The sequence below is a fragment of the Oreochromis niloticus genome, linkage group LG18, assembly GCF_001858045.2.
Source record: "Oreochromis niloticus isolate F11D_XX linkage group LG18, O_niloticus_UMD_NMBU, whole genome shotgun sequence".
In the NCBI taxonomy this organism is placed as follows: domain Eukaryota; kingdom Metazoa; phylum Chordata; class Actinopteri; order Cichliformes; family Cichlidae; genus Oreochromis; species Oreochromis niloticus.
This window is the reverse complement of record NC_031982.2, coordinates 35,642,908-35,664,087: the sequence shown is the minus strand read 5'-3', so window position 1 is coordinate 35,664,087 and position 21,180 is coordinate 35,642,908. Positions and strand designations below refer to the sequence as shown.

Genomic DNA, 21,180 nt, shown 5'->3' with positions numbered 1-21,180 from the left:
ATTATGCGTGGAAGTATTGATGTTTTAGTTTTGTGAAAAGAAGGAAAATAAGTGTTGTTACATTATCATTCAGTTTGACAGTTACCACAGAAAGTTATATATTTATTCTTTTCACGTGGTAACAGACGGGATTATTTTTAAAAATTTAGGGCATTTTGCCTGATAATTATTTTTATCTTCCTGTAACTTCATACAACCGTATAAAGACTTCATAAACCTCCAAAGTTTCAGGAGTAGTTAGTCATTATAAGAAGTGTTTGTGAACTAAAAATCAAGAATGTGGGACACTGTTTGTCCGTGACTTGGAGAGGCCACGCAGGGGAAACAAATTCTGTCGGGGATACGTACCCCAGCACGACACATGGCCAAACAGATCCGTGGTTCAAAGCAAAAAACAACGAAAAACACATTTTTTTATACTTGTGTTAAGTTTTGTATAGAAATTACACAAAATTCAGTCTAAGGTTAAATGTGATAGAATCAGCTTACACACTGATGGATGTCATGAAGCCGTGTTTGCATTTATTTGCACTTCATTCCACTCTGGATGTCTATTTATGTTAAGCTTTAAGTATTAAAGGGTCCATTCTACAACATTTGTGCTGCACTTGTGTTTTTAGAACCAAAATGTTTTTGAAATCTGCACAAAATTGCATTTTAAATAACTTTTTGAATATTACTTTAAATAGTTAGATTTAAAGTTCTGCTAAAAGCCTAAAAAAGATCAGTGTGGCTGAACTGTGGAATATTTTGGGTGCAGTATGTTTTTTGTATACAAGTATGATAGAATAGCTTAAGTGTTTTGTCTTTTAACATTTTAATATGAACTTGTACAAAATGCAGCAAGACATTAAAATCTGTTTTACTGAATATAAAATAGACTGTATCAGATTCACATGGGTGCTGGCAGATATCCGAATTTTTGACATCGGTATCAGACATTAAAACATGTTATCATGCCGTCTCTAATATGGATATGTCCAAGATGGCGCCGCAGATGGCAGCCTCGGTACTGCGCTCTCTCGCACTTTTCTTGTTTCTGTTTATTTTCTGCGCTTTTGGTCACTCAGACCACATCACTTTCTCCAGAGATGAACTGCTAAACATCAGGCAGTCGTCTCACTATAGTTCTTATCCATTTTTCACAAACCCGGAAAGTTTTTTGGAGATTTTAGTTGGAGGGGCAGCAGCTCTCTGTGGCTCCTGGAGGAGACGTAGACGGGGGGACCCGCGCTGGTGGGCTGGTGAAACTACGTCTGCGAGGATTCCGCACAGCACTCCCCTCCATTCACCTCGCGAATCTCCGCTCTCTTCCAAACAAAGTCGACAAATTACAGCTCTTAAACCGGACTAACAAGGACTTTGCACGCTCTGCTGCCCTCTGCTTCACTGAAACCTGGCTCAGTGAGCGAGTCCCAGACGCTGTCTTAAATCTGCCGGGCTTCCAACTTCACCGGGCGGACCACGAAACGGAGCTCTCAGGGAAAACAAAGGGTGGTGGAGTCTGCTTCTACATTAATGAAGGTTGGTGTACTGATGTCACAGTGTTACAGAAACACTGCAGCCCACACTTGGAAAGTTTTTTCATCAATTGTAAACTGTTTTATTCACCGCGGGAGTTTTCGTCCTTCATGCTGGTCGGAGTTTACATCCCTCCTCAGGCCAACGCGAACAACGCACTGTGCGAGCTGGCTGACCAGATCACCACCCTGGAGAGGAAATTCCCAGACTCCTTTACAATTATCCTTGGGGATTTTAACAGAGCAAACCTCAACCACGAACTCCCTAAATACAGACAGCATGTAGACTGCCCCACCAGGGACAACATCATACTGGATCACTGTTACACCATTGTAAAAGATGCCTATCGCTCTGTGCCCCGGGCAGCTTTGGGACATTCTGATCACTGCCTGGTCCATCTTATTCCAGTTTATAGGCAAAAACTTAAACGTGCCAAGCCTGTAGTCAAAACTGTGAAGAAGTGGACTAACGCAGCAAAGCAGGAACTACAGGACTGTTTTGACTGCACTGATTGGACTGTTTTTGAAGCTGCATCTGATAACCTGGATGAGCTCACGGACACTGTGACATCATACATCAGTTTTTGTGAAGATGTGTGTGTGCCAACAAAGACCTTTTGCACATACAACAACAATAAACCATGGTTCACTCCTAAACTCCAACATCTTCGTAAGGCCAAGGAGGACGCCTACAGAAGTGGTGACAGGGCCCTGTACAAGCAAGCCAGGAACACACTGACCAAGGAGATCAAAGCAGCTAAAAGGATCTACTCCCAGAAGCTGGAAGAACGGCTCTCAGCCAACGACCCTGCATCAGTGTGGAGGGGCCTGCAGGAAATCACCAACTACAGACGCCCCCCACCCACTGTTGAAGCAAACAAGACCTGGCCAACGAGCTAAATACATTCTACTGCAGGTTTGAGACAGACAGACTCCCACGCCTCACCCTCCCCTCCCCAGAGACACTGCTTCAGACACTGACCCCCAACACACCTTCCACCTCTTCCACCATCACCCTCACCCTCTCCAATCCAGTCTCAACGACCACCCCCACCCTCCCCAATCCAGACTCAACGACACCACCACCACAGACCACCACCCTCCCATTCAGACTCAATGACCACCATCACCCTCTCCAATCCAGACTCAACGACCTCCATCACACCTCTCACCCCCCTTTCCTCCACCCTGAAACTCAGAATACACACTGAGGATGTGAGCCGACTATTTCAGAAACAGAAGCCCAGGAAAGCCCCCGGACCAGACGGTGTCTCACCCTCCTGCCTCAAAACCTGTGCTGAACAGCTGGCTCCCATCTTTACGCGCATCTTCAACAGATCCCTGGAGCTGTGTGAAGTTCCATCCTGCTTCAAACGCTCCACCATCATCCCTGTTCCCAAGAAACCCACCATCACAGGACTGAATGACTACAGACCTGTCGCCTTGACGTCTGTGGTCATGAAATCCTTTGAACGACTGGTGTTAGCCCATCTGAAGGACATTACAGGACACCAGCTGGACCCTCTGCAGTTTGCCTACCGGGCAAACAGGTCTGTGGATGATGCAGTGAACATGGGGCTGCATTACATCCTGCAACACCTCGACCGCCCGGGAACTTATGCCAGGGTCCTGTTTGTGGACTTTAGTTCAGCTTTTAACACCATTGTGCCTGAACTTCTCTCTTCCAAACTCTCCCAGCTCAGCGTGTCACTAGCTACCTGTCAGTGGATCACCAGCTTCCTGACAGACAGAAAGCAACAAGTGAGGAGGCTGGGAGAGATCACCTCTGAAACTCGGTCCCTCAGTATTGGTGCCCCTCAAGGATGTGTCCTCTCACCACTACTGTTCTCCCTCTACACTAATGACTGCACCTCCAAGAACTCGGCTGTTAAACTCCTAAAGTTTGCAGATGACACCACCGTCATTGGCCTCATTCAGGATGGTGATGAGTCTGCATACCGGCAGGAAGTTGAGCGGCTGGTACTCTGGTGCAGTCAGCACAATCTGGAGCTGAACACTCTTAAAACTGTAGAGATGACAGTGGACTTCAGGAGACATCCCTCAACTCTGCCCCCCCTTACCATATCAGACAGCCCTGTATCCACTGTGAAGATCTTCAAGTTGCTGGGTACCACCATCTCCCAGGACCTGAAGTGGGAGACCAACATCAACTCCATCCTCAAAAAGACCCAGCAGAGGATGTACTTCCTGAGACAACTGGGGAAGTACAGTCTTCCACAGGAGCTGCTAATCCAGTTTTACACTGCGGTCATTGAGTCTGTCCTGTGCTCCTCCATCACAGTCTGGTATGGTGCAGCCACCAAACAGGACAGGTGCAGACTGCAGCGGACTGTACGGGCAGCAGAAAGGATCATCGACGCCCCCCTGCCCTCCATACAGGATCTGTACCTCTCAAGAACCAGGAAACGGGCAGGGAAAATCATCACAGACCCCTCACACCCTGGACACAGACTTTTTGAACTGCTGCCCTCTGGCAGACAGTATGGAAGCCTGCAGACCAGGACCACCCGACACAGGAACAGTTTCTTTCCCCTCGCCATCTCCCTTCTAAACAGTTGACCTGTCACACTGCTCCCACTGCCAGACTGCAACTGCACCTTATGTACATTCTGTAGTATTCATTCCACCTCATTTCATTTCTGTATTTTATGTATATACGTTTAGATTAGTTATTTATAGTTGGTTTATACAGCTTTGTGTATGTATGTGTATGCATGTGTAATGTATATATAGACACGTGTGTGTGTGTGTGTGTGTGTGTGTGTGTGTGTGTGTGTGTGAGATTTACATTGCTGTGCTTGAGAGCCACCATCTACCGGAACCAAATTCCTTGTATTTGTCTGCACATATAGTTGGCCAATAAACACGATTCTGATTCTGATTCTGATGCTTCACTCCCGGTTTCATTCAGTTTATACCATTTGGTCTTCAATTAGACTCCATCAGAACGTTTTCACAAGAACTTTCATTTCAGCATAATCCCTTTGATTCAGGTTGTATAGAAATACTTTTTCTCTAAAACTCAGTTTCATAGTCACAATATACTCAATACAATTTATTTCTATTAAATCATATATTTGTAAAGTCAGACATCGTTTAGAGTAGTGGCTTCTCCATATCTTTCATTCTCTCCCGTCTTTTCACACATGCCAAGCTCAGACTCTCAGCTTCAGGCCTGTTTATAGAATCATTATTAGAAATTGTATTTTATTATTATTATTATTATTATTTAAATAATAAGTTAAACTTATACCTGGTTTTATTTTTTTAAGTATTGAGCAATTAAGCACAATTAACGATCAGTAAAACCACATAAATTGTGATTCTGTGTTTAATCATTAATACACTTGATATCGTTTCTCTTAGTCAAACACATGTATAATCATGTGTTGGTGACACATTTCTTATCTTCCACATTCCTGCAGACACAAAACTGCCGAGGTCAAAGCTGGATCATGTGCACACACAAACATAATATTCAGACATTAGAACAGCCATTTAAACTATTAACATATTAAGCAAAATTATACATTAATTTATCTTTGATTAAGAATTCAGATCCTCTGCCAATGTGGAAATGTGGAAAAGCTCTATTTTAACACTCTGATCAACACGTAATGCTGGATGTTCTGACCGGGGACAGCTACAGGGACTTCAGCTTCTCTCTGCCCCACGTCTCTCAACATGCTTTGGTTGGTCTGAGCAGGAAGAAGAAAATTATTTACTTTGATTATTAGGAATGAACTGTGGCCAATACTGACCACACATAAAAACTGCAGACAAAAACTGATTACACTGATTATGTCATGGATATTCGGGAGGACACAGGCGCAGACAGTACAGGTTTTATTTACAATATATATATATATATACAGGTCCTTCTCAAAAAATTAGCATATTGTGATAAAGTTCATTATTTCCTGTAATGTACTGATAAACATTAGACTTTCATATATTTTAGATTCATTACACACAACTGAAGTAGTTCAAGCCTTTCATTGTTTTAATATTGATGATTTTGGCAAACATAACTCATGAAAACCCAAAATTCCTGTCTCAAAAAATTAGCATATTTCATCCGACCAATAAAAGAAAAGTGTTTTTAATACAAAAAACGTCAACCTTCAAATAATTATGTTGAGTTATGCACTCAATACTTGGTCGGGAATCCTTTTGCAGAAATGACTGCTTCAATGCGGCGTGGCATGGAGGCAATCAGCCTGTGGCACTGCTGAGGTGTTATGGAGGCCCAGGATGCTTCGATAGCGGCCTTAAGCTCATCCAGAGTGTTGGGTCTTGCGTCTCTCAACTTTCTCTTCACAATATCCCACAGATTCTCTATGGGGTTCAGGTCAGGAGAGTTTACCAGTGGTTTTGGCACTGTGAGCAGGTGCCAGGTCGTGCTGAAAAATGAAATCTTCATCTCCATAAAGCTTTTCAGCAGATGGAAGCATGAAGTGCTCCAAAATCTCCTGATAGCTGCATTGACCCTGCCCTTGATAAAACACAGTGGACCAACACCGGCAGCTGACATGGCACCCCAGACCATCACTGACTGTGGGTACTTGACACTGGACTTCAGGCATTTTGGCATTTCCCTCTCCCCAGTCTTCCTCCAGACTCTGGCACCTTGATTTCCGAATGACATGCAAAAGTTGCTTTCATCCGAAAAAAGTACTTTGGACCACTGAGCAACAGTCCAGTGCTGCTTCTCTGTAGCCCAGGTCAGGTGCTTCTGCCGCTGTTTCTGGTTCAAAAGTGGCTTGACCTGGGGAATGTGGCACCTGTAGCCCATTTCCTGCACACGGCTGTGCACGGTGGCTCTGGATGTTTCTACTCCAGACTCAGTCCACTTCTTCCGCAGGTCCCCCAGGGTCTGGAATCGGTCCTTCTCCACAGTCTTCCTCAGGGTCCGGTCACCTCTTCTCGTTGTGCAGCGTTTTCTGCCACACTTTTTCCTTCCCACAGACTTCCCACTGCGGTGCCTTGATACAGCACTCTGGGAACAGCCTATTCGTTCAGAAATGTCTTTCTGTGTCTTACCCTCTTGCTTGAGGGTGTCAATGATGGCCTTCTGGACAGCAGTCAGGTCGGCAGTCTTACCCATGATTGCGGTTTTGAGTAATGAACCAGGCTGGGACTTTTTAAAAGCCTCAGGAATCTTTTGCAGGTGTTTAGAGTTAATTCGTTGATTCAGATGATTAGGTTAATAGCTCGTTTAGAGAACCTTTTCATGATATGCTAATTTTTTGAGATATGAATTTTGGGTTTTCATGAGTTATGTATGCCAAAATCATATATACATACATACATACATATATATATATATATATATATATATAAAATATATGAAAGTCTAATGTTTATCAGTACATAACAGGAAATAATGAACTTTATCACAATATGCTAATTTCATATCTTCAGGAAAAGGGACGACTCTCTCACACTCCACCTCACGATTCTACACACCCAATCATTCATGTCCCAAGCAGCAGGTAGGTCACAGGTCCAGGGAAAAGTGTCTCGCACAATCATCCAGTGATGAGAGGATCTGCGTCCTGGCCTTAAATGGCAAACACAACAGCAGCGTAATGGGAGACAGGTGCGTGAAGCTCACAGTGAGCTCCGCCCAGACAGAATGACGAGGCAAAGAGAGCAAAACAATAAACACATATAGCCTTGCGGGGCCAGCCAGGCAGACACAGGGACCATGACAGATTACACTGATTACACTACTCTGCTACAGACAGACGATACAGTGCTAATGTCACAAACACAGAGTTGGTTGGAGTCACACTCATACAGACACCAAAAAGAACAACATACAGAAAGAAATACCTACAAGCTTTTGTGTCAGTCCCTTAAAAAAAACATACTTAAAACCAGAACGACTTCAGTATCAGTAACGAATTTGGGCTGTTCTATCAACGACTACATTTGTAGGCAAATCAACATTAGAATTCACACTTTTGTGAAATCTCAGATCAACAGAACCACTGATCTGAAATCAGCTCTCACCTTTCACAGTAACCTGAACAGTAGCTTCAATCATGCCCAGACTAGACATGGCCACACATGTGTAGTTAGCTGATTCTTGAATGTTGGTGAGCTCCAGCACATTGCGCCCTATTGGCATATCGTCTTCTTTGGTCTGGTCCACCGAGCCTTTGGTCCACGTGATATATGGCATTGGTGAGCCCACTGCTACACATGTGAGACTGACACTGCTGCCTGCCATCACTTCCTGGTTGGAGGGTAGAATGGAGAACCTGGGCGGGACTCTTTGTACTAAGGAAATAAAAAGAAAAAGGAATATGTGAGGTCATTCTAATGCTTTTTGTGACGTTATGAATAGTTACGCCACATACAGGGTAAAAGCTAACTCAGAACAGCTGACAGAATGCAGGGCTGATGGCTTCTGTCCAGATGTGCAGACAAGCACAAAGAGAATAATGGAACAACATAACAGCACATTTAAAGCAGGTCTCACAGTGTCAGAGCTGCGTTTGATCACTCATCCATAAAACAGCCTCTCTGATACACGACTGTATGTTTTTAAGAAAATCATGAAATGTTAGCCGAGCCCAACTCTTTCTTACCAAAACACTAATAAGAATTTTATAATCAATAATGAGGAGTGATTTGTCTCCCTGTGTCAGGGGCAGCTAAAGTTATAAGAGAAGATGCCATTAAAACACTGTCTGCACATTCCCACAGAAGGGCTTAAATCAAACCATGAGGGACGAGGGTTTAAACAGCTGTGTGATTTCATGAGATAACACAATGACCTTAATGATTAACTCCACAAATGAGAGAAACATTAGACTTTACCTCGTATGTAGAGATTGGCGGGACCAGAGTAACGCACACCAAAGCTGTTCGTGGCGACACATTCATATTTCCCCTGATCCGACGCCTCAATGTTCTGAATTTGCAGCGATCCTGTGTAGAGAATTAGTGAATTCAGCTGTTTGATAGTGACTTGCTAGAAAGTCAGTAGACAACCATAACCCAGTTCATGATCAGACAGGATTACAGATTTGGCAATAAAATACTTAAAGCAATACAAACATCCAGCAGATCAGGAAATATAAAACATATCTTCTTTACCTTTCTTTGTTAAGAGATGTTAAATTGCAATGAAGCTGCATTTAAAAATAGAAAAAAAAAACTTTCAAGAAAATCTGTGATCGTGTGCTCTCATTTTCCCCAACATGAATTTCTGAAAGCCAGTTTTGGAAGCGCTGCAAGATGTTTTAATTTTCATTAAACATTAATGTATGTAGTGTTTCTGTAATGTTTGAATCCAGTTTGTGCACCCTCCCAGTCCAGCAAGGAGAGAGGATGTGTGCTGGATGCATGACTTCTGAAATATCTTTGGCTGCAGACACTCGTGCTGAGGAAACATAGACTGTATGCAGATCCATCTATTTCCGTTTACAGTGAGTCTGCTCACACCTACAGACTAACCTCATACTGCATAGCGTGAACTTTTCCATTAATGTGACAACGTGAACATGGAGGCTTCATGACTGAAAGAGCCTCTGGTCAGTTTTCTCTTCTAACTCAGCACCGATCTGAACTTGTCACGGTCCTGGGTCGATGACCCAGTGGTTTGGATTTGTGTCATTATTATTATTAATCTGTGACTTCATGGTTTTTCATTACTAGTGTTTTGGTTTCTGTTTTAGAGCTCTAGTCCTTCTTTGCTCTGTTAATTCTAGTTCTTAGGTTTCGTTCTGGCGCCTCCATGTTTAGTGTGCGTTTAGTTCTGTCCTCACCTTTGTTCTTGTTCCCCAGTCAGTCGTCTCTCATGTTGCTGCTGTCCCTGTACTCAGTCTTCCCTCTGTGCGGTGTGTAGTGTCGGCCTCTGTGTCTGTCGTGTACTTCCTGTTTTATTTCGACAGTCCGGCTTTATGTTCGGCCTCTGTTCCCCATCTCGTCTGTGTAATTAGTCCCAGCTGTGTTTCCCTTCTCCTTCTCGGACACACACTTTAGTAACAGTGTGTGTGTGTGTGTGTGTGTGTGTGTGTGTTAGAGAGTCAACAAAGGAACAAGTCTTTTATACATGTGGAAAATGTTGTGTGCAGTGACTCAGAGTTGGCAAAAATACAGACATTCTGTACTTAAGTAGAAGTACAAATACCACTGTTACAAACTACTCCAGTAAAGTACTGGTTCAACTTCTTTACTCTAGTAAAGGTGCAGGTTCTGAGATGTACTCAAAGTAATAAAGTAAAAAATATGTCTTTGAATCAGATTCAAAATGTCTTTATCGTCATTGTTGCAGGTACAATGAAATTAAAAATGGTCCCCAATCAGTGCATAATCCAAAGAAATATAAAAATGTAAATAAAAACAATAAGACTGATTAAAAATCAATAAATAAAACCCTAATAAGAATAGTATGAGCAAACATTCACATACATCTCCACACATGCCTCAGTCAGTGCATAGATCATTTCAAGAATGGCGTGATGGACATTTTTTAGTAACAGCATTCAGACGTGTTATCGTGGTTGGAAAAAGCTGTGTTTGAGTCTGTTTGTCCTTGCAGTGATTGCTCTGTCCCGTTTCCACGAGGGGAAAGTAGGGTGTGAGGTATCTATTATAATGATCTGAGCTTTTTTAAGACAGCAGGTGTTGTGTAGATCTTCCAGTGTGGGGAGAGGGCAGCCAGTGATCCTTTGGGCGCTGTTAATGATCCCTTGGAGAGCTTTCCTCTGAGCCACTGTGCAGCTAGTGTACCAGATGCATATGCAATAGGTTAGTACACTCTCGATGGTGGCTCTGTTGGAGGGTGTTTCTATTTTTGTGCAAAGCTAACTAAACCTTGTGCTATATTAACGTAATAATAAAATAATATTAGAATATGGGAACACACATTTTTGTCTAACTTCTTTTAATTCTAATTATACTCGGCTTGAATCTGGAGAAAAAGAAGAAAAATGTACATGTCTATTTTCTGTTGCCTCCATTGTACAGGGGGACTGTGACTATAAACAGGAAAATGTTTAGGGAAGAGGTTAAAGTGGATTCAGCAGGTGGAGGAAACCTAGAATCAGCTGTAGTGGCTCAGTGTGGGAAAAGAATCATAACTCAGTCATTTCAATTGAGAGCTCCAGTAGATTTTCTTAGTGTGCAGCTGACCTGCTGCTCTTTGTGGACGTACACAGCTGAATTCAACCAGATGTTAGCAGATGTTTCATAAGTTGGCTGATTTCATCCTGTACACTGACAGTACGCTGTTTATGCTGCGTGTTTTCCAGATTGTATAAAGTTTCTATGAAGGTGGAATTCAGTGAATGAATCTCAATCTCTGGATGACATAATGACATCAGCTGAACTCATGAATGAATCTAACGATGTCTGAAAATGCTGCTTATAACTGTGGAAACTTGAACTGCATTGGTGGCACAAAAGCCTGATAAACATCCAGCTTGAATCTTTTCCATCAGCAACATCTTTGTATTACTCAACAGAACTCTTGCTGAGCTGCCTCTCTGTGACCAGCTGCATCTCCTACAGAAAACTGAGGATTATTTATTATGATGAAAATGTCTTTATCTGTATATCTGTAAGGTTACAGACACAGTCATCGCTGTCAAAGACTGCAGGAAACGTCATTCCAACATCAGAGTTACTTTTAAAGTGGCAGCTGTCCTGATTTGACCAATAAAGCTCACAAAAAGAATTCATCCAAATAATCAAAATGAAGTTGAATAAAACATTCATGCCTTTAATGGTGAAAGTGAATGAAAGAAATGGTACAGGAACAAAGATCTGAAAGCTGCTTTGCAACATTCTCAGTATGCCACACAAATTCAAACCTTTGAAATATTAAATCAGATCATTTTAAAGTCTACCTGAGCGAAGCTGTTTGATGCGCCCGTCGCTGCTGCTGATATTCACAGGAAGCTTGTCCTTGAACCACGAGATCTCTGGGTCTGGGTTTCCACTGGCAGCGCACAGCATTGTGGCAGTTCTGTTTTTTTCAACAACTTTAAGCTGGGGGCCCAAATCAATGGAGGGAAAGCCGTGGGGAATGTCGTTCTCTGAAAAATGCAAAAGGCAGGTTTAGTACAGCCACAGACCCTGAGAGCACCACAGACAGACTGATGATCACTGTTGTGATCACAAGTGGATAAACTGTTGTGAGAGGAGCTGACTGCAGCAAATATGTTGAGCTGGTAAAGACAAAGACAGCAAATATATTTCAGATGCTACAGGCAACAAAATTAGTGCAAGAGCAGAAGAAAAAAAAGCAGGATCCATTTTTACCTTCCAGCACTTCAAGTCTGGCACTGACGCTGACCTCGCCTGCACTATTACTGGCGCTACACTTGTAAATGGCTGCATCTCTGTCTACGCGTAGCGGCTGGATCCGCAGCACCGACCCCGAACCTCCATCAAATTCAATCCCCCAGAAGAGCCACAGTAAACAGGAGGAGAGTTATTTTTCAAGGCTTCTTTTTCTTTTCAAAAACATTCGCTTCATTACAAGATTTCAATAAAATCCAGTCGTCCTTGCAGACTGCACAGAGCTTTGTCTTTCTTATGTCAAAGTAATTAAATAAATGTTTATAATAAATAAATAAACCACGTGATTCACTGCGGGGGCTCTGTGAATTCGTTTTTATGCTTAGCAATGTTAGAGTCATGCATCAGCACCCACCTCAAATCACTGGCTGCTGATCTTCTTGCCTATCTTGAACCAGGTGATTGTGGGTTTTGGCTCTCCTCTGGCCTGGCACACAAATGAAGCAACTCCACCCGAGATGCCCGTCTGATTCACAGGAAATGTGATGAAACTTGGAAGGCCTGATGAAGATGACGTGACAGGACAAATAAGTTACTGACAGACATGGAGGTTCATACTGATGGGAGACGTTATCTGTGGGTGTCACTATTCTCCACACACAGGACACCCTGAGAAAACCCAGAGAAGCGCTGCTGCTTCACCTGCAGCTCAGTCATGAGACGCACGTCCGGTCTGTGTGTGAGTGTCACATTCTTGCCTTTGTTTTGACACAGTGTTTAAACCAAAACAAAGTTTAACACTAAACTTTTTAACATTAAAAATGTTTTGTATAACGCTGAAACACAATTTTGTGTGATCAAGTAACTGACTGAGCATCTCCCAAAATTAGGAAAAGGCCACTACTATGTTATAATGCTGCACTAACTCAGAGACACCTGCAGCTCTTTAGAGTTTTACAGGACATCATGACTGTGCACAATCTGTGATTCATTGTCTGTGATGCTCCTGTTGTCCTGCAGCAATGCTGAAACCAGGACAGTGAGTGAGTGCTCTGCTGCAGAGCTCTCTAATTAAGTTCATTTTTAAAGCTTTTACCTTAAAAGCTCACACTGAACTTCAGCCAGAGGCTTACCTCGGACCAGTAAGGCTTTTCTTCAAGTTAAAAGTCAGACTGAAAAAGAAAACAAAACAGAAATAGGAAAAAACACAACAAAAAGGAACAAACACTGAAGTGTTTCTGGGGACACAATAACCTGATGGACCAGACCTGGACATGACAAACTAACAGTAAACAGCTAACAGCAAGCATGTATATGTGCATTATATGAATCATGTGATTAAAATACACATTGCTTTGAACCTTTTCTCCTCATAAAACTAATGAACCGTCTTCTTCTCCTGAACGAGTCTCAGTGCGGTCCTTTGTATGTTTTGGTGCCAGTTCAGGGTCTGCCGGTGTGTAGACCGGGTCCTTGGAAGACCACGAAGGCCAGAAGTGAGAGGCTGTGAAATCGGACAATCTAGCCCATAATGCGCTGCCCAGTGTGCCTAGCAACCCTGACATCATCCACTAGAAACATTTAAAACTGCATTGTTTGATAGAAATGAAGGAGAAAATCTTATTTTGATATTATTTTTCATTTGCTTTAACTTCGCACTGGTATTTGATGTGTCTGAGGCACACAGACAGTCATTTTAAGATTAGCTAGTAAACAGTGCGCTAATATACTTCATGAGACCAACGACCAACAAACATCGGTATTATAATGTAAATATTTGTCCAAAATGACATTTATCGTATTATTAAATTCAATTTATTTAATTTAAAAAAGGGGATAGGTTAATTGGATAATCCAAATTGTCACTAGGTGTGAATGTGTGAGTGAATGTGAGCGTGAACGGTTGTCTGTCCCTGTGTGTTGGCCCTGCGACAGACTGGCGACCTGTCCAGGGTGTACCCTGCCTCTCGCCCTATGACAGCTGGGATAGGCTCCAGCGCCCCCCGCAACCCTGGAAAGGATAAGCGGAAGCGAATGGATGGATGGATGGAAGGATGGAAGGATACAGCAGTGAAATTTAACAGCAAGCAATTAAGGTGAAATTATTTCTATTTCATATCAATTTAAGTTTTGATCTCAAAGACAAATATTTCTACATCACTACATTTAACTGAGAGCTGACTTATACGAGCACAAAGAAATAATGGATGGATGTATGTTTGCACATACATCCATTATGTTTCTTTATTAAATAAAATGCTGAGCTGTTTGATTTTATCCATAAATTAAATGATTATTGAAAAAACAATGAATGAATGTTGGTATTTTAAAACTTGAAGCACCATCTAAATAGAATAGAATAGAATAGAATAGAATTCAACTTTATTGTCATTGCACATGTCACAGGTACAGGGCAACGAAATGCAGTTTGCATCCATCCAGAAAGTGCTTTAGTCGTGATATAGATATATTACAATATATATTAGCAATAATAGAGATGTGTAAGTATATTACAGAAATGGGTCTATTATGGTATGTTATAATGTACACGGTGTGAAGTATGTTATGAATATTCTATAACTATAAGTATGTACAGGCTGTAGTGAGTACAAGCTATGTACAGGCTATGAACAGGATATAAATATGAAATAAAAACTATACAGAAATCTGAGATATACAGTTATACAGAATGTGAACTATGTAAGTTATAAACAGTTGTGGGATTAAAAATTATCGTATGTACAGAATGATTATCTACACAGAACTATACAGTAGTGGTAAAGTGCTAGTGGTTGTGGGTGTGTGTATGTTCAGTCCATGAGTTTAACGTGGGTCAGATGTCAGGAGGCAGAGTTCAGGAGTCTGACAGCTGTGGGGAAGAAGCTGTTCCGGTACCTGGTGGTCTTAGTCCGGAGGCTCCTGTAGCGCCTCCCAGAGGGCAGGAGGGTGAAGAGTCCATGTGATGGGTGACTGGGGTCTCTGATGATTTTCCCAGCCCTTTTCAGACACCGCTTCCTGTAGATGTCCTTTATGGCAGGAAGTGGTGCTCCGGCGATGCGCTGGGCAGTTTTCACGACCCTCTGCAACGCCTTCCGGTCCGAGGCAGAGCAGTTCCCGTACCAGACTGTTATACAGTTGGTCAGGATGCTCTCGATGGTGCAGCGGTAGAAGTTCACCAGGATGTCTGAGGACAGGTGGTTCTTCCTCAGAGTCTTCAAGAAGAAGAGGCGCTGGTGAGCCTTCTTGACCAGCTTGGAGCAGTTGGTCGTCCAGGTGAGATCCTCAGAGATGTGGACTCCCAGGAACTTGAAGCTGCTCACACGCTCCACAGCCGTCCCCTTAATGTGGATGGGTGGATGTGGGTCAGCATTCCTCCTGTAGTCCACGATGAGCTCCTTAGTCTTCTCAGTGTTAAGCAGCAGGTTGTTTGTGTCGCACCACTCAGCCAGACGATCCACCTCCTCCCTGTAGGCGGTCTCATCGTTGTCGCTGATGAGGCCAATCACCGTGGTGTCATCTGCAAACTTAATGATGGTGTTGGAACCATCAGCAGGTCTGCAGTCGTGGGTGAAGAGGGAGTAGAGGAAAGGGCTCATCACACAGCCTTGTGGTACCCCGGTGTTCATTGTGATTGTAGATGAGCAGCGGTTATCCAGCCGGACATGCTGGGGGCGGTTGGTCAGGAAGTCCAGTAACCATTTGCAGATGAGGGAACTGATGCCCAGGTCTGTCAGTTTCCTGATGAGTTGTGAGGGGTGGATTGTATTGAACGCTGAACTGAAGTCTATAAACAGCATTCTGGCGTAGGTGTTGTTGTTGTCCAGGTGTGAGAGGACAGAGTGCAGTGCGATGGAGACTGCATCCTCTGTGCTCCTGTTCTGGCAGTATGCAAATTGGTGGGGGGGTCCAGGGTGGGGGGGGGACAGGATTTGAAGTGTGCTAAGACCAGCTGCTCTAAGCACTTAGTGATGATGGGGGTGAGGGCTACTGGGCGGTAAATGCAGGTCACACAGGTCACTCTGACACACACAGAGCACGTGTATTTAACATGTGACCATAGAAGAGCAGAATAACACAGCGTGAGGTCAAAGGTCGCAGTGGAGTTGTTCTGTAGTTTGTCTCCAAACAAACAACATCCTGTATATCGACACATTGATCAAAGAACGTATAGAAATAAAGTATAAGCACATCTAAATATGGAACTGTTTGTCAAACATGATTTGGACACAAATTGGGAAATATTGGTGTTTCAAATTTACGCTATGAACGAACGAGCTTCAGGTGAACTCCCTGTTTTTGTTGAACTTGTACATTCAATAGAACAGCTGGCATCAGACTCTTCTGCACTCCATGTTTTTGCCCAGTGTTTGGGTTCTAAGTAGGTTTTAAAAAACCTAAATCAACATCTTTTTAGTCTAAAGAAGTTTAGGAAATCCTTTTAAATGTATGACCTGACAGCTTAGACACCACAAAAAACAACAGGATACATACTTTAAAGGATGGAGCAGTTTCCATAGTCAGGTGGGAAACAGGAGGGGTTGGGCTCTTACATATTACAGTGACCCTATGACAGCAGTATAGGTGAGGTCCCCAACCCCGTCCCCACAGGGCGGTGCTGCCTGCCTGTCTCTGACACCCAGAGGTAACACAAAAGTAAAAGTCTATTGGAGCACTTTCTGCTGTGCAGTGTGAGTCTGTTCTACACACTGGACGGCATGAAGGTTTGTTCTCTTCATGTAATCAGTCAAAGTGCAACAAATTAGTGCAATAAGTTGAACATTAATATCTATAATCATTCCTTTAAATGAACAGAGCTCCTTGAAATCTGCTGCAGGTGAGCCACTGATCACTGCACTAATTACAGCATAAAATGCACTTTGTGTCAACATACTCATGAAGCTCAATGCTTTATTGGATGATGATAAAGCTAAGGTGTAAATGAGGACACTTACTCTCTGCCAGAGACGAGAACAGCATGCAGCTATGTGAAAACAGGACCAGAAGCCCCCCTCGGGGCACACGGGACCCTGCCAGGTGAATATTACACACCATGTTCCACTGGACACGTCCCACTATTGAGGAAAAAACGCCGCGTATATCTTGTTTATCATGACTCTGGTTTTACGTGGCCTATCGACACAATTTAAAAACTGGCACCTTGTTGCTTTGTCTTTAAGTGGTCATGTGATTGACTTACCACGACTACTTTATTCTTCCTCAGTCAAACAGCAGCACTCGATTGTTTTGCCCCCTGAGCTCCAGCTGTTGTGCTAGACAGTGATCGTGATTACCGTCCGCGGGAGCGCGCAGCTGCTTAAAGCTGTAGCGTCCAGATTACTTACAGCTACTTCCGTGCAACTGATATAAGATGCGGTAAGATGAACACAGCTTCAACCGTCTGTTTGTTGAAAAATAGTAACGGACCGCGTTTCCTTGTTAGTAACTGTAACGCCGTTGTAACGATAGGAATAGTAATTAGTTAGATTACTCGTTACTGAAAAAAGTAACGCCGTTAGTAACGCCATTACTTGTAACGCCGTTATTCCCATCACTGACGGTAACTAGTTATTATGCCAAAACCAGGAACGCGTTACTTGTTACTGGGATTTAGATAGGCTCGTTATTCGTTACTTCGTGTGGTGGATATCGCGGAGCTTCCACAGATTCAGTAACATTAGCAAATGGTGGAGGCCAGCAGGTGGATGAAGGAAAAGGGAGGCAAGAGGAGAGACCCGAAGCGGCTGCCGGTGTTCCAGATCTACTGGCGTTTAGATCAACTGGCGTTGGTCGAACAGATGTGTGGCAGTCTTGCGTTTCAGGAGCTGCTACCGACAAAACAGCAAAAAAACGCCAAATGTGTCACCTGTGAGGTTCTCTCAAACACACTCCGTCAGTCTTGATGCTGTTGAACAACAAAATGTTTAAAAATGTGGCGAGTTTACCTGGTGATATCCTCACGCGCGACGCGATCGCGAAAACAGCAAACAATTAACACCACGCCGATGTTGTTCACAGGACACCAAGAGTAAACGATCGGGAGACTCTTGTCGTCGTTATCGTTCCCCTCGCACGGTTTATTTCTCCGAATTCAGCGTTTTTGCTTCACAACTAAAGCGAGCAGTTTACTTTGTGCACTAACATGGAGTCGAGTCAACCAGCGCCACCTCTGGCCAAGTGCCACAGCCTACAGCCAGATCAACTTGTGACACACATCTGCAGCACGTTTGAATTCGTTTCATGCACAACACATTTGTACCTTTCAATTGTGTCTGTTTGTGCGTCATGCAAATAAACCTTTGAAAAGAATGAAATGACACTAATATTTCACTAGTGTTGTAACATCACATGTCGTTAGCGTAGTCTGCCTGTGTCTTTTCTCTGCGAACAAACATTTTAGAGTTGGTTGTTATATACAGTCTGTATAAGTGTGGTTAATCTAATAAACATTTGTAAGGAGATGGCAGTTACTGTGAATGTACAGCAGGTGATTAGTAATAAACAGTCAGACAATGACTCTGACAATCTCATTCAGTCTTGCAGATTGAATGCACCTTCTGTGGAAAGTGGTACCACACAGTGTGTGTGGACTTCCCCTGTGCAGAAGGCGACTACAAATGTTGTGGGTGCTAAATAAACAGAAAAAAGTGATCCCTGTTGTCTTTGCTTACTGATTGTTTTTAGTGTTGACAATCCACATTGCTGCCATTGCATCTTTCAACATGTTTGTGGGTAGATTTGGATGTACCAGGGGTAAGTGCAGCCACTCAGCCTCAACTCAATGTGATCACAGCAGCAGGTGCAGATGTGTCACAAGTTAATCTAGTAGTACGCTGTGGTACTTGGCCACAGGTGGCAGCAGTGGACTGACCTCCATTGGAGACTGCTCCAGCTGCTATGTGATAGTGGATCTGCTACAAATTGAAGATCATAAGCAAGTTTTGGAAATTAACCCTTGTATTATGTTGAAGAACAAACAATTGACATTGATTTTGTTGCGGGTCATTTAGATCCGTACTGTGTAAATCCACTCAGAATTATCCAAAAACTGCAATAAAACAATAGCAACGTTATTTTCCATCAGATAAACATGTAGAACACAGACATACAACAGTTAGACTTTCCATAACTATTTTGGGAACAATTTGGTTTTTCGTTCTTACAAACACATTTCTGTTGAACTTGCCCAACGTTCTCAGTTTTTCAATGCTCAACATTTTCAATTTTGTCCACATGATGGACAGAATGTAACTGTGTGCTTTCTGCAGATGTACTTCTTGCATTTCTCACAAAAAGTGCTTGTTTTCAAACAGGAATCTTCCCAACTTAGATTTACAACAAAAGATTTCTACGTCTCCTCCAGTCTCACAAACAGATGACAAACCAAGTGACACACCTGAGTCACTGACTTTCTTAAATCCACTCACTCTCACTGGCTCTGTTTGTTACTAATCACTGTGTAACTGCTGTGAATTCACAGTAACTGCCATCTCCTTACAAATCTTCATTGGATTAACCACACTTATACAGACTGTATATAACTACCAACTCCCCAGCCATGTTGATGGATTGCCTATATTGGCTGGAAATATTAATTTCCAGAGAAAAGACACAGGCAGACCCTGCTTATAGGATGTGATGTGACAACACTAATGAAATATTGATGTGTCATATTTGTCCAAGGCATATTTCATTGTTATGGAAAAAGAGAATATCAAAATCATGATGACCAATTGGAGTGGTGATTTCTATGACTTTGTGTATATAATTTGGAATTTTGAACAAATGTAGGCCAATAATAAATATATGGTATCATTTCATTCTTTTCAAAGGTTTATTTGCACGACGCACAAACAGACACAATTGAAAGGTACAAATGTATTGTGCATGAAACGAATTCAAACGTGCTGCAGATGTGTGTCACAAGTTGATCTGGCTGTAGGCTGTGGCACTTGGCCAGAGGTGGCGCTGGTTGACTCGACTCCATGTTAGTGCACACAAAGTAAACTGCTCGCTTTAGTTGTGAAGCAAAAACGCTGAATTCGGAGAAATAAACCGTGCGAGGGGAATGATAACGACAAGAGTCTCCCGATCGTTTACTCTTGGTGTCCTGTGAACAACACCGGCGTGGTGTTAATTGTTTGCTGTTTTCGCGATCGTGTCGAGCATGAGGCTATCACCAGGTAAACTCGCCACATTTTTAAACATTTTGTTGTTCAATGGCATCAAGACTGACGGAGTGTGTTTGAGATAACCTCACAAGTGTCACGGATGACACATTTGGCGTTTTTTTTGCTGTTTTGTCGGTAGCAGCTCCTGAAACGCAAGACTGCCACACATCTGTTTGACCAACGCCAGTTGATCTAAACGCCAGTAGATCTGGAACACCGGTCCGCGTGTCAGGTGAACTGAACTTCAGGTAAGAAGTTATGACCTGCAGTCTATCTGGGTCAGATATAAACCAAGTTTAGGTGGAGTTTATTTTCGTTATGCTGACTTTTTCGTACTAGCTAGCATGACGGAGTTTCTATACAGCTGGGTGGGTGCTATGATGTTACTGATGTTGAACTTTATTTTGTTCATAAGGTTAATTATTAGAGTTTCCAACCATCCCGTAAAAAACAGAATCGTCTCATATTCAGAGAAAATATTGCACGTTTCGCATTGAGGTGAAAGGAACACGGTTTGTCCCGGACTTCAGCTACAATGAAAAAGACACAAAGCTGGAGTTATTCTGCGTCTTTACGCCTCATCTCCTCTCATTCTCTCCCCTCCCTCTCCTGTTCCTACTTCAATCATGAAACTGATCAATGATCAGCTGATCGGCTTTTCTCTCTTGTTTATTTATCTCCCACTTCGCGCCAGAAAGAGGAAACCAGCGGAGGTCGCGCTAAACAACAGCAGCACGTTTAAGCTTGATCAGCTGTTGTTAGAATGTATTTAATATTAATTTCTAGTATCAGCTGATGTTTGCTGGAGCCACAGCTGTAAAAGCTGCTGGTCATGATATCGGTTTGGAAATATGGTGAGAGGGAAACATGAAGATGAAACCAGGAGATGTCCTTACTGAATCATCAGAGCTGAACAGGTGATGGAGAAACAGGTTTACCTTTTAGGTGACATGAATGAGTTGAAGGGAAGTTATGAACTGTTTCTGAGAGACAAATAACACCAGGATCCTTTTCTACGTAGCTGACAGCTGGTAACTGTGCAGGGGCGGATCTAGCAAAGTGTTGCCAGGGGGCCAGGTAGGGCATTAACAGGGAAAGGGGGGCACAAAGAAATACTTTTCTTTCTTATTCTCATTTAAAATGTCTCGCTTTAAAAAAATAATTATCTGAGTCTTACAACAAACAATTGATAGATTGATACATATATACTA

General features: G+C 42.8%; 1 protein-coding gene and 1 pseudogene across 2 annotated transcripts in view; one reads left to right on the top strand and one right to left on the bottom strand.

Moving 5' to 3' along the window:
* LOC100704393 (zinc finger protein OZF) overlaps positions 1-21,180 on the top strand; it is an 883,579-nt gene that overhangs the window by 745,167 nt on the left and 117,232 nt on the right. The window lies entirely within an intron of this gene.
* Positions 4,437-17,022, bottom strand: LOC100705198 (receptor-type tyrosine-protein phosphatase F-like; annotated as a pseudogene).